Here is a 13,979-nt window from a genome sequence, read left to right on the forward strand (position 1 = left end):
CCAAAGGCACGTTTTACATGGCGGCAGGCAAGAGAGAAAGAGAGCCAAAAGAAAGGGGAACCCCTTATCAAACCATCAGATATTTTGTGACTTATTCACTACCACAAGAATGGGAAATCTCCCCCATGATTCAGTTATATACTGAATTCAGTTATATACATATTCAGTTATATACCTACAACAGGTAGGGATTATGGCAGCTACAATTCAAAATGAGTTTTGGCTGGGGACATAGTCAAATCATATCCCCCATTCATTTTGAAACACAATGTTTCACATCTCAATGTATTCTCCCACAAGAACAAAGTATGAAAAAGGGACATTTGCTTTAAAAAAATGGAGCGGCAAGGTTGTGGTTTTGGGGAAGTTACAGTTTTGCAAGGAAGCTGCAAGACAGTAAGACTTTTGCAGTAAATTTTACGAAAACGTGAATGTGTCAGTTCAGGTAAACCAGCAAGGGCAATGGGAGATAGAAAAGAAGACATAGGAATTGGCTATGTGATCATGGAGCTGATGAGGCATTCCTGAAATCTATAAGGCAAGAAACACTAGCTGGAATTCTCAGAAGTGAGTGGAAGCTCCTGTCCATGAGCAGAATCTTCTCCAGCCAGGGAAGCTGCACCTCTATTCTTAATGCCTTTTGCCTAACAGAGTCAGACCCACCAAGATTACATAGAATAATCTCCATTACTTTACATCAACAAACAAGGGGCTTCATCACATCTAGCAAATGACCTCATGTCAACCTCTAAATTTATATTTAATTATAAAGCTAGACCCAGTAGCCTAGCCTCATGGGCACATAAAGCTGACCATCACAGTGATGATGAGGAAGATATCTATTCTTTAACTGAAAATCCTATTTGAGTGAAATAGGAGTCAATATCACCAGCACCTCTAGGAAATACAAAGAAGTTAATGTTTGGAGGAAGTTTGAAGTCAAACAGAGGAACAGGAGACAGATTATTTGCACCTATGACAGGGTTATCGTTAGCAAATTCCTCTGGAGCATATATGGAAATGCCCAACACATACCCTTCTCTTATGACTTGCAGGAGGCAATGGAATAGGTTCAGTTTAGCAGGAAAGGGTGTCTGCCTCATTTATGTCTCAGAGTGCTGAGGGTGCTTGAACAAAATGCCATAGACTGGGCTTCTTCCAAAAGAGGTTTAGCTGGGCATAGTGGCTTACGCTTATAAATCGCAGCACTTTGGGAGGCTAAGGCAGGATTGCTTAAGGCTAGGCATACAGGACAAGCCTGGGTAACATAGAAAGACCCCATTTCTATAAATTTTTTAAAAATTAGCAGGGTATAGTCACACATACCTGTAGTTCTAGCTACTTGGGAGGCTAAAGTGAGAGGATGGCTTGGGCCCAGAGTTGGAGTTTGCAGTGAGCCAAGGTCATGCATGCCACTGCACTCTAGCCTGGGCAGCAGAGCAAGACCTTATCTCTAAAAAGAAAGGGGTGGGGGAGAGAGAGAGAGTTATTTTTGTTAGTTTTGGTGGATACTATCAAGTCAAAGATCAAGGTTCTGATAGATTTCGTCCCTGGTAGGGGCTGTCTTCCCAGGTTTCAGATAGTCATCTTCTTGTTTTGTCATCACATAGTGGAGAGGGAAAGGGAGAGAAAGCTCTGGTCTCTTCTGCTGTTTATAAGGACACTTGTCCCATCATGGGAACTCTATCTTTATAGTCTCATCTAAATTTAATCACTGACCAAAAGCCCCATCTGTAAATACCATCACCTTGGCAGTTAGCTCTTCACCATGAATTTTTAGGAGACACTAACATTCAGTCAATAGCATTCTGCAATTTTGCATTTCCTTCTTCTCTGAGAAACACAGCCCTGTTTTCAAGTGCAGTTCTTAAGTCTCCATGACTGACGTCTGACCCTCTCCTCTAGCCTTACCCAGCTGACTAAGAGTGGAACAACTTGGGTGCATCAAATGACTTTTTCCAGTGGTGAAGGGAGGCAGAACTCATTGCTCCAGGAGCTGTGGAGGTGCACATTCTGTCACATTTTCTAGAAAAAGGATGAAAAATAGTAAAGAATCAGGAAATCATAGGCATGAGGCTGAGAATCATTATTTAATCTCCTGCCATGTCTTGATTCTAGCACTTTCTGAAATCCAGCGGTTATCTAGATTTTACTTGTTTGTTTATTTTTGAGATGGAGTTTCACTCTTGTTGCCCAGACTGCAGTGCAATGGCACAATCTCGACTCACCACAACCTTCTCCTCCTGGGTTCAAGTGCTTATCCTGCCTCAGCCTTCTGAGTAGCTGGGATTACAGGCATGCACCACCTCACTCAGCTAATTTTGTTGTTGTTGTTGTATTTTTAGTAGAGACGGGTTTTCTCCATGATGGTTAGGCTGGTCTCAAACTCCCGACCTCAGGTGATCTGCCCACCTGGGCCTCCTGAAGTGCTGGGATTACAGGCATAATCCTGAGCCACCACATCTGGCCTATCTATACGTTTAAACCAATATCTATGTTTGTTTTGATGAGTTTAAAATACTTGTCTGCTTATGACCAATTATAGGCAGAATTCTTGTTCCTTAGCCAAATTCATATGTGGAAATCTAACTCCAAATATGTCCTCTGAAATGTATATGTTGAAATACTAAACCTCAATGCAATTGTAGTTCCAGGTGGAGCCTCTGGGAGGTGATGAGGTCATGAGAGTGGAGCCTCATGAATGGGATGAGCACTCCTACAAAAAGGATTCCAGAGAGCTCCCTTGCTCCTTCCACAGTGTGAGGACACAGCGGGAAGGCTCTGTCTATGAATGAAGAAGGGGGTCCCCACCAGACATTGAATCTGCCGCATCTTGATATTGGACTTCCAGTCTCCAGAACTGTGGGCAATAAATGTCTGTTGTTTATTACCTGTTCAGTATCTTTGGTATTTTGCTATAGCAACCCAAATGGACTAAGAAAACACCAGAGGCCATACCTAATAAAAATATTGACATCACAATTTGTTGTATCAGGTGACTGTTTTTCCACTAAAATAGTTACTTTAATTCACGAATAGGTAAGTCAGGTAAATGAATTTTACTGCGCAGTATACTTTTCTTATTACTCTATGTATGTATTTATGTAACTATGGGTCTATCTCTCTATTTATCCTTTATCTATCTACCATACATTCAGATATATATCTAAGGATCTATCCATTCCTCATTTATTCATTATTTGTCTATCTATCTATCTTCTCTTCATCCATCCACCCATATAGCTATCCATCTGTCTAATCTATTATCTATCTATCTATCTATCTATCTATCTATCTATCTATCTATCTACCATCTGTCATCTATCTGTCAATCAATGAAACAATCACCTATCCATTATATCTATCTATCCATCAGTCTATATGTTCATGTAGTTATTAATCTATCTAATCTGTCTTTCTTTCTTTCTTTCTTTCTTTCTTTCTTTCTTTCTTTCTTTCTTTCTCTTTTTCAGACAGAATCTCCCTCTGTCACCCAGGCTAGTGTTCAGTGGCACAATCTCAACTCACCACAGCCTCTGCCTCCTAGGTTCAAGCAATTCTCCTGCCTCAGCCTCCCAAGCAACTGGGACTACAGGCATGTGGCACCACACTCAGGTAATTCTTTTGATTTTTACTAAAGACGGGTTTCACCATGTTATTCAGGCTTGTCTCGAACTCCTGACCTCAAATGATTCACCCACCTTGAGCTCCCAAAGTGCTGGAGTTACAGGCATAAGCCACTGTACCCAGCCCCTATCTGTCTGCTTTCTATCTATCCATCCATCTACCTGCCCATCTCTCTTATCCATCCATCCATCTACCTGTTGATCTAATTTATCTTCTATCTATCTATCTATCTATCTATCTATCTATCTATCTATCTACCTACCTACCTACCTACCTATGTATCTGTCTGCCTATCTTTCACTGCTGACCTAAGTGTCATCCATGATAAGTAAAATGATTCTGCTTTACCCCCATTAAAAAAAACTCAGGTTTGCAGCCAAGAACTGGGGCAATGTTGTCTCCGACTTCTATTTAACTTCCTTCTCCCCTACTAAAGGAGACTCAGTCACCTCTTTGGTATGTCCGATTCATTTTGTAAGTGTTTACTACAACCTGTCTTCACATGATACACTTCAAGTAAAAATTGATTCTCCTCAGGACCCGGAAAGTTGGATTATTCACAAGGAACAGTTTTCCATGCAGGGCATATCTTTTCCATCTCACATCTCTCCCTGTTTGACCACGTATGAGCCTTGTAACTAAGCTCTACAATGTATGTCTATCAAATTTAGCTTACTTCTATTTTGCATATGTGAACTAAGATTCAAGCAGATTAAGGAACATATTTAAATAATGAGTGAAAGTCAGATTCAACTGAATTGAAACACTGGGCCTTGCCCAACACAGTAAACTAAGAAGAACATCATGTCTTACATAGCTCATGGCTGTAGTAAAATGCATTGTGTCCATTTTAATACCCATTTCTGGATATTGCCAGCAAACATTTTTTTGTGTGAAAGCCTATCATTTATATTTCCTTATAGCATCTTCTCTTTAAAAAGCATAATATTTTCACTTAAAATATGAAAAACTGCTATTAGGAATTGATGTTATTACAGAGTAAAATTTTATTTTATCTTCAAGCTCTATCAGCTTTACCGTAACTATCTAGGTGCTTTTGTTACATAATGCATAGCGTTTTCCTGTTAAAATTTGAAGCTTTTGGGTTGGAAACCTCATTTCAATAAGAAACCAGGGGTAGTAATCCCATTTTATAAATTTTCACCACAACCCATATTCTGTTCAGGTAATTTGAATGAAATTATATAGATATGACATAAATCTTACATACTAATACATATATATGTTTTAAAAGTTTAATTTTTAATTTTTTAATTTTTTCTTAACTTCCCTGCTTTTGGGACTTGGACTGAGACACTACTGGCTTCCTTGCTCCTTAACTTGCAGAAGGCCTATATGAGACTTCACCTTGTGATCATTTGAGTCGATACTCCCTAATAAACTCCCTTTAATATATGCATCTATCCTATTAGTTCTGTCCCTCTACAGAACCCTGACTAATACAAGGTGCTATTACAAAATATCATAAACTGCGTAATTCATGAACAATAGACATTTATTTCTGACAGTTCTGTTGCCTGAGAAGTTTAAGACCAGGGTGTCAGCATGGTCAGTTTCTGATAAGTGTCACCTTCTGGGTTGCAGACTGCTGAACTCTCTCTGAATCCTCAAATGGTAGAAGGGGCAGGGAAGCTTTCTGGGGTAACTTTTAGAAGGTCTCCAATCGCTCATGACTTCTTCACCTCCAAAAGGCCCCACCTCATAAACCAATCACATAGATTATTAGGTTTTCAACATATGAATTTTGAGGGAACAGAAACATTTATACCATAGTAAGAGATTATGTCATGTTAATAAATTCCTGAATAACCAAAAAAGTCTTGAATGAATAGTCCCTTGTATTAATATTATTGATACTTTAGAGTGAATTACTTAAACACTGTATTCAACTTGCAGATTTTCAAACAGTGATGTTGGGCAGAGTGTAAAAGCAGTGAGTTCTGAGACTTTGAGAGTACCCAAAAGAAGAAGATGCAAATTTAAAAGAGAAGACACAGTAATACATGTTATGAATAGTCACAGAGTTTGAGGGATTTCTTAGATGAGTTGTGTATTAGACTGTTCTTATGTTGCTAATAGAGACATGCTGAAGACTGGGTAATTTATAAAGGATAGAGGTTTAATGAACTCACAGTTCCACATGGCTAGGAAGTCCTCACAATTATGGTGGAAGGCAGATGAGGAACAAAATAGTCACATCTTATATGGCAGCAGGTAAGAGAGTGTGTACAGCGAAACTCTGCTTTATAAAAGCATCAGCTCTCCTAAGACTTATTAACTATCATAAGAGCAGCACAGGAAAGACTAGCCCTCCTGATTCAATTACCTCCCATTTTGTCCCTCCCGTGACACATGGGGATTATGGTAGTTGCAATTCAAGATGAAGTTTTCATGGGGACATGGTCAAACTATATCAAGTTCCAAGGTGCCATTGTACAACTTCAGAACAGTGATATATCTATCAGATACACAAGGTGATGCTCCAGTAACAAGCAATCCTCCATCTCTAAAATGTAACTCAACCAATGTTTGTCTCTTACTCACTTTTTCTTCGTAGCAGTTGCTAGGTGACAAAGAAACAATGTCACGCAGGGAATTCAAGGATACAGTCACATGGCTGTGAATTCTCATAAAAAGGTACTGCAAAAGTTTTAAGCTACTTAGCAACAAACATTAAAAGTACTTTCAGTAGTTGTGCTGATAGAAGGCAGGAGAGGAAATGCTATTTAAGAAAATGAACAACGAATAATGACACGTCTTTAGAGAACTGTAGAAGAGAAGAGGGATTCATTAAGCACTATGATGGGTGTGTGGGATTGAGGTTTGGGAGAACTGAAGAAAGTTGAACATATTGAGAGTCCAATTTACCATTGTAATAGAAATTGCAGTCCTTGTAACTGTATTGCATAATAATATTTTCCTTACTCCTTTTGCTTTGTCACTATTTTGCTGACTTAAAATACAATATTATTGGCTGGGCACAGTGGCTCATGCCTGTAATCATAACACTTTGGGAGGCCACGGTGGGTGGATTGCCTGAGCTCACAAGTTCAAGACTAGCCTGGGCAGCATGGTGAAACCCCGTTGCTACTAAAATATAAAAAATCAGCCAGGTATGGTGGTGGGTCCCTGTATTCCTAGCTACTCTGGAGACTGAGGCAGGAGAATCACTTGAACCCGGGTTGCAGTGAGCCGAGATTGTGTCACTGCACTCCAGCCTGGGTGACAGAGCTAGATGCCATCTTAAAAAAAAAAAAAATACAGTAGTGTTGAGGATATTTGCACAGAGAAACCCTCTTTTTAAAAACATTAATTATCTGTTCTTAAATATGTTTGGTGTATAATCGTAAGGGAAGATTTTTGGGAAAATAGCATCAGCTTCACTAATTTTTGTACTTTATTCATTTCTCTGTTGATTGAGTCAGAATCATCAATTTTGTTAGAACTGAGTCAATGAGAAAGGACTGAAATTTTGTTTCTTACATTAAAATTTTCATTCATCAGCTAGAGGAAGCAAAGCAGGTAGGTACCTACTTGCCTACTTGTTCATTATATTGCACTAATACATTGGCTGTCTTTCTGGAGACAGAGACGTGGGATGAGTAGGATCATGATTGTGTGTGTGTGCGTGTGTGTGTGTGTCCACCCAAAAATAGTGGAGCCACAGTTAACACTTGGGAACTGCTCCTCCTGAATTTACAAGACTATAATGCACAACAGATTGGTCAACCTTTTATTCTCAGTATTTCTTAAAGGTCCATTTTTGTTTTCATTCCTAAGAAGTAACTGTCCAAATAGAATTGATTTCTAAGTGTGATTAGAGATAAAAATATTCAAATGCACAGAACAAATTTTCAAATATAAGGAAAAGAACACACTTATTTAATTAAGATCATATAGAATACATTAGGTTGATGCAAAAGTAATTGTGGTTTTTCCATGAAGAGTAATGGTAAAAGTAGTAAATGTCTATACATCTATAATTATGACTACATCTATATCTATAATTACATTTATAACTGTAACTATGTCTATATCTATAACTGCATCTATATCTATATTACATCTATATCTATTACCATATCTATAACTACACCTATAACTACATCTACTTCTAAAACTATGACTACATCTATATCTATACATCTATAACTGCAAGCATATCTATACTATACTTTATAAGTACATCTGTAACTATATCCATAACTATGAATATATCTATAACTACATCTATATCAATATATCTATAACTACATCTATATAACTGCATCTATAACTATAAATATATCTATAACTACATCTATATCTATAACTAAATATAAACTCTAACTATGTAACTACATCAGTATCTATATCTGTAACTACATCTATATCTATTACTACATCTATAAATATTAATATATCTATAACTACATCTATAAGTATAAATCTATCTAAACTACATCTATATAACTACATCTATAACTATAAATCTATCTATAACTACATCTATATCTATAACTACATATAAACTATAACTATATCACTACATCTGTATCTATTTCTATAATACATCTATATTTATTACTACAAATATAAATATATCTAATCTATAACCGCATCTATATCTATAAACATATCTCTAATTACAGCTATATCTATGACTACATCTCTATCTATAAATATAGCTATATTTTAATTATATCTATGTCTATATATCTACATATCTATGCTGATACCTATATGTATATATCTATATATCTACATCTATATTACCATATCTACCCAAATACCTATGTATCTATACATCTGTATCTCTATCTCCACATATATATCTGTCTATGATGACATCTGTATCTATAAACATATCCATATCTATAGTCATAAACATACCCATACATATATCTATATATGTATTCATTTATTTATATATTTGTAACAGTATCTATATCTAATCTCTATTATCTATGTCTATACCTTTATCTGTGTAGTTATATTTATATCTATCTATATCTAAATAACTACAGTCATCTATCACTTAACAATAGGAATATGTTCTGAAAAATGAGTTGTTAGGCTGACTCTGTCATCACGGGAATATCCTAGTATGCACTTACACAAACCAAGATGGGACAGCCTACTACATACCTAGGCTGTATGGTATAGCTTATTGCTCCTAGGTTACAAGACTGTACAGCATGTTCTTATACTAAATACTATAGGCAGTTGTAACACTATGGTAATTATTTCTGTGCTGAAACATATTGCAAGGTGGTTGTAGAGAAAAGTATCGTAAAACAGAGAAAAGGTATTGTAAAAATATGGTCTCATAATCTTATAGAACCACTCTCATATCTATGCTTCTCTGTTGACATAAATGTCATTATGCACCCCATGAGTCTAAATCTATTTATAAGAATATATCTAAGTCTATATAACCACATGATATAGATTAGATATGTGTCCCTGCCAAATCTCATGTTGAATTTTAAACCTCAGTGTTGGAGGTGGGGCCTGGTAGGAGGTCTTCAGGTCATGAAGACAGATTTCTCATGGCTTGGTGCTGTCCTTAAAATAGTGTGTGAGTTCTTATGAGATCTGCTTGTTTAAGTCTGTGACACTTCCTCCCTACCCCACTCTCTATTTCTTTCTGCTGCTTTTGCCATGAGACATGCCAGCTCCTGCTTTGCCTTCTGCCATGAGTAAAAGTTCTCTGAGGCCACCCAGAAGTTGAGCACGTGCCAGTACCACACTTCCTGTACAGCCTGCAGAGCCATAAGAAAATTTAGCTTCTTTTCTTATAAATCACCTTTCCACAGGAATTTCTTTATACCAATGCAAGAATGGACTAATGCATATATCTATTTATAACTATCTTTATTTCTATATCCATCATCTATGCCTTTGCCATAACCATCTATGAATGAACAGTGGGCATGCTACGTTGTCTGATAAAGCTTTATACTGCAATGCTATTTGGAGCTCCCTAGTGCAGGATTCCTTTGAAATGAGTCTTTCTATGCTCTGCCTTATTCAGTTTCTTTCTTATTCATTAATGCATACCAGAAAGACTGGCTCCTTACTTCACTGAGTCACTGAGATTCCCTAGAATACTCTGGGGCCCCATTCCATCCACTGGAATACTTTTAGGGCTTTTCTGGTTGGCTACTGCCAACATCTGTTTGAAACTGTACCCATTTTCCTCCAGATAAAAAAACTGTAGGGACATAGCAGAAGCAAATAACACCAGTTGTGATATTTGCCTGTATCGATGAAGACAGCAGATGGATGGAACTTCTGAAAGCCAGACCCTATCTTGAGGTCAAATTTTATTGAAAATACATTGAAGAAAACAAGGAGATTCTTCCACTTCAAATATTTTCAGTAGTTTTTCCTTGTAGAGTTGATATTATTTTTTCTTTGTCTATTTTGAGATTTTATAACAATAATTAACATGGTGTCAGCAATGAAGTCATTTCCTATGTTAAGAAATTAACTACTACCTTTGTGTTAGACCAGTACATTTCCTTTTTCCTTTTTTCTTATTTATTTATTTATCTATTTATTTATTGAGACTCTGGCTGGAGTGCAGTGGCAGTGACCTTGGCTCACTATAACCTCCACCTCCCTGGTCCAAGCAGTTCTCCTGCATCAGCCTCCTGAGTAGCTGGGATTACAGACGCCCACCACCACACCTGGGCAATTTTTTTGTACTTTCAGTAGAGACAAGGTTTCACCATATTGGCCAGGCTGATCTCGAATTCCTGACATCAAGTGATCCTCCCACCTTGCTCTTCCAAAGTGCTGGGATTACAGGACTGAGCCACTGCACCCAACCACAGCAATACTTTTCAAACATTACTGAGTGTGTGCATATGCATGTGAATGAATGTGTGTATGTTTCTGTGTGTGCATGTCTATTCACTCATGCAGGAAAAATTAGGGCTACGGTGAATAATCCACCTTACTTTCCTTGAATTATACAGGGCAATATTGCATAACAGAATGGATAGCAATGCATTTTAATAGGTTAGACTTAAGTGTCTTCACCACAGTTCCTATTACTATAGCTCTTGGTGGGGTTAAGCTTTTAATTATCTCCCAAGTGACCCTGATGTTGAAGAAAAGAAAGTCAAAAACAGGGGCCAGGAAGTGGTTTTTTGTTTTGTTTTGTTTTGTTTTGTTTTTTTGTTTTTTTTTTTTGAGATGGAGTCTCGCTCTGTTGCTCAGGCTGGAGTGCAGTTGCGCAATCTCGGCTCACTGCAGAATCTGCCTCCACGGTTCAAGAGATTCTCCCACCTCTGCCTCCCATGTAGCTGGGATTACAGGCTCCCACCACCGCCCCACACTAAAACTTTTCATATTTTTAGTGGAAATGGGGTTTCACCATGTTTCCCAGGCTGGTTTCAGAATCTTGACCTCAAGTGATCCACCTACCTTGGCCTCCCAAAGTGTTGGAATTACAGGCATGGGACACCATGCCCAGGTGATTTTTGCTTTATTTTCAATGGCAAAAACTGCAATTAGATTGGCACAAATCTAATATATCTTATGGACCAAACCTGGCCCACCTGATGCTTTTGTAAATAAAGTTTTATTGGCATACATCCATGTGAATTCATTTGCATATTACTTATGGCTGCTTCGATACTACAGTGGCAGAGTTCTGCATTTGAAACAATGTTGCACTGTCCTGGAAAGTCAGATTATTTTCTATGTATAGTAATAGATAATATTGTGGTATAGTAATAGTATACACATCTATTTACTATCTGTCATAAATTGCTATAGTTACAAGCTATAACAATATTTGGATCTTTACCAAAAAATATTTGCTGACCCCTGGTTTATAGGATTCATTTTGTTGAAAGCAGGGAATATGTCCTTCACTAAGTTTCCTTAAATTGCTTTATGATGCTTTTTTTTTTTTTTTTTGTGAGACAGAGTCTCGCTCTGTCGCCCAGTACTGAAGTGCAGTGGCGCAATCTCGACTCACTGCAAGCTCTGCCTCCTGGGTTCACACAATTCTCCTGCCTCAGCCTCCCGAGTACCTGGGACTACAGGTGCCCACCACCATGCCTGGCTAATTTTTTTTCATTTTTAGTAGAGACGAGTTTCACCGTGTTAACCAGGATGGCCTCAGTCTCCTGACCTCATGATCTGTTTGCCTCAGCCTTCCAAAGTGCTGGGATTACAGGCAAGAGCTACCACGCCCGGCCTTATAATGCATCTTCTATGTCCTTTACATTCTGTCTCATTTTGTAGGTTCACAACTGCAGGATTACAGAAGCTGTTTTAAGTCAAAAGATTAGCCTGCAGTCCCAGCTACCTGTGAGGCTGAAATGGGTCAATTACTTGGGGCAAGGAGTTTGAGTCCAGGCTGGGTAACATAGTGAGACAGTGTCTCTAAAAAATGATAGCAATAATAAAAAGAACAAAGATTGATATATATACACATACAAGCACACACACATGTACATCTCCCATACCCATTACTGGAGAAGAATTCTATCTCTAATTTCAACTGCAATGCAGTTGAGTATTTATAATATTTAACTGTACTAACAAGAGCAATTTTGTGATTACATATATTACATCTATATATTGCATCCATAGATAATTGATATTCTGTATTTGATAACTCCTGTATCTGTAGTGTGACTTTAATTAGTATTTTATGACTTACACATTTCAGCTTGTTTCTCGGTGTGTTTTGGTTAGCTTTGGTTGAGAAATCTATTAGGTCGGTTTTAATTTGGAAATATTTAGAGACCTCCAAATTCCTACAGAAAATATGTGTTTGTCTGAAATAAAGAATGCTTCATACCTACTTATTTTTTCTTCTACTCTCCTCATCAAATTTATATTTCACCTGGCAGTTCTTGGGTCATTTTTTCTATCTTGACATTGGTCCACAGCACAGTATAAGCATTTGACCTCTAAACAATTTTGCACTCCATGTTTATTAAGCCTCACTGTCCCTGTATACTGGTTCCCCCAACACACACCTTTATAGCGATATTTGTCATGCCACAATATCTAATCTGTAATTTATTTATTTTTTGGAGATGAGGTCTTACTCTGTCACCCAGGTGGGAGGGCAGTGGCATGAACTCTACTCACTGCAACACTTGCCTCCTGGGTTCAAGCTATCCTTCCACCTCAGCCCCCTGAGTAGCTGGGACCACAGGCACACACTATCATACCTGGCTAATTTTTCATATTTTTGTTAGGTACAGGGTTTTGCTATGTTATACATGCTGGACTCAAACTCCTTAGCTCAAGCAATCTTTCTACCTCTGCCTCCTAAACTGCTGGGATTACAGGTGTGACTCTCCTTACCTGGCTCAATCTGTTATTTTTTACAGCTGTCTCTTCTCTTTCTATGATCATCGACTGTTGTTATAAAGACCCAGTACTCTTATTTATATATTTGAATATGTTAAATATACTTAATTAAATATCTTTTTCTGTTTCCTTGATCACCTCTTCACTTAGATGGAGTCTTTGGATTACCAAATGTATAATTTATATAATAAAGTAGGCATTATTTTCAAATGTTCATTGATTTTGAAGACACATGCATCCATTTGATTTATGGCTCTTGAATTCATCAGTAATGCTTAGTTGTTGATGTTATGTATGTGTTCATCACTTAGTTGAGATTCTCTTATCTGTGTGATAGAATTCTTATTTAGACTTTCTGGTGTGGTATTGCATTTAGCTGTTGGAAGATTTTATACTATTTTCCATTTTATACTATTTTCCATCTACTGGGTATAGATGTTAGCCTTCAGACTCTTCATTTTTTTTAAACCCTTTAGTTAGGTTTGTTACAAAGGTAAATTGCATGTCATGGGGTTTGGTGTATGAGTTATTTCACCACCTAAATAAGCACAACCCAATAAGCTTTTTGTTCCTCATTCTCCTCCCTCTACCCTAAACTGATCCCAGTGCTTGTTTGTTCTCTTCTTTGGGTCCACAGGTGTCCAGTTTTGAGGAAAAATTTGCATATTCTCTGTTCTCACCTGTAGTCAACAAAACCCAACATTGTTAATCTAATTCACTCATAGAAGTGAATGAGTTTGCTCCAGGATCCATAAGTCCAGATTCTTTTCTTGTAATAGCCCAGGCCTTCATACCTACTAATCTGCCCTCTCTTTTTTTCCCTTTTGCTGTTTGCAGTGCCTTGCTTCTTCACACTTAACAGAACTTCCTATAGTGCCCTGCATTCTGGTGACTCCTCCAAGGTCTGGGTTCTTTCTACCTGTTTCCTATTTCCTATATGTGTGGTCTTCCTGAGAAATCCTCATACTAAATACAGTCATTGTTATACCTGTAAGTAGGTGTAC

The 13,979-nt window shown here is 37.6% G+C and overlaps 1 long non-coding RNA gene across 1 annotated transcript in view; it reads left to right on the forward strand.

Moving 5' to 3' along the window:
- LOC134729849 (uncharacterized) overlaps positions 1–13,979 on the forward strand; it is a 54,502-nt gene that overhangs the window by 17,322 nt on the left and 23,201 nt on the right. The window contains exon 2 of the long non-coding RNA XR_010111352.1: positions 2,649–3,615. This is a non-coding gene — a long non-coding RNA (uncharacterized LOC134729849). The remainder of the gene's footprint in view (positions 1–2,648; positions 3,616–13,979) is intronic.

This window comes from Pan paniscus, chromosome Y, assembly GCF_029289425.2.
Source record: "Pan paniscus chromosome Y, NHGRI_mPanPan1-v2.0_pri, whole genome shotgun sequence".
Classification (NCBI taxonomy): Eukaryota; Metazoa; Chordata; class Mammalia; order Primates; family Hominidae; genus Pan; species Pan paniscus.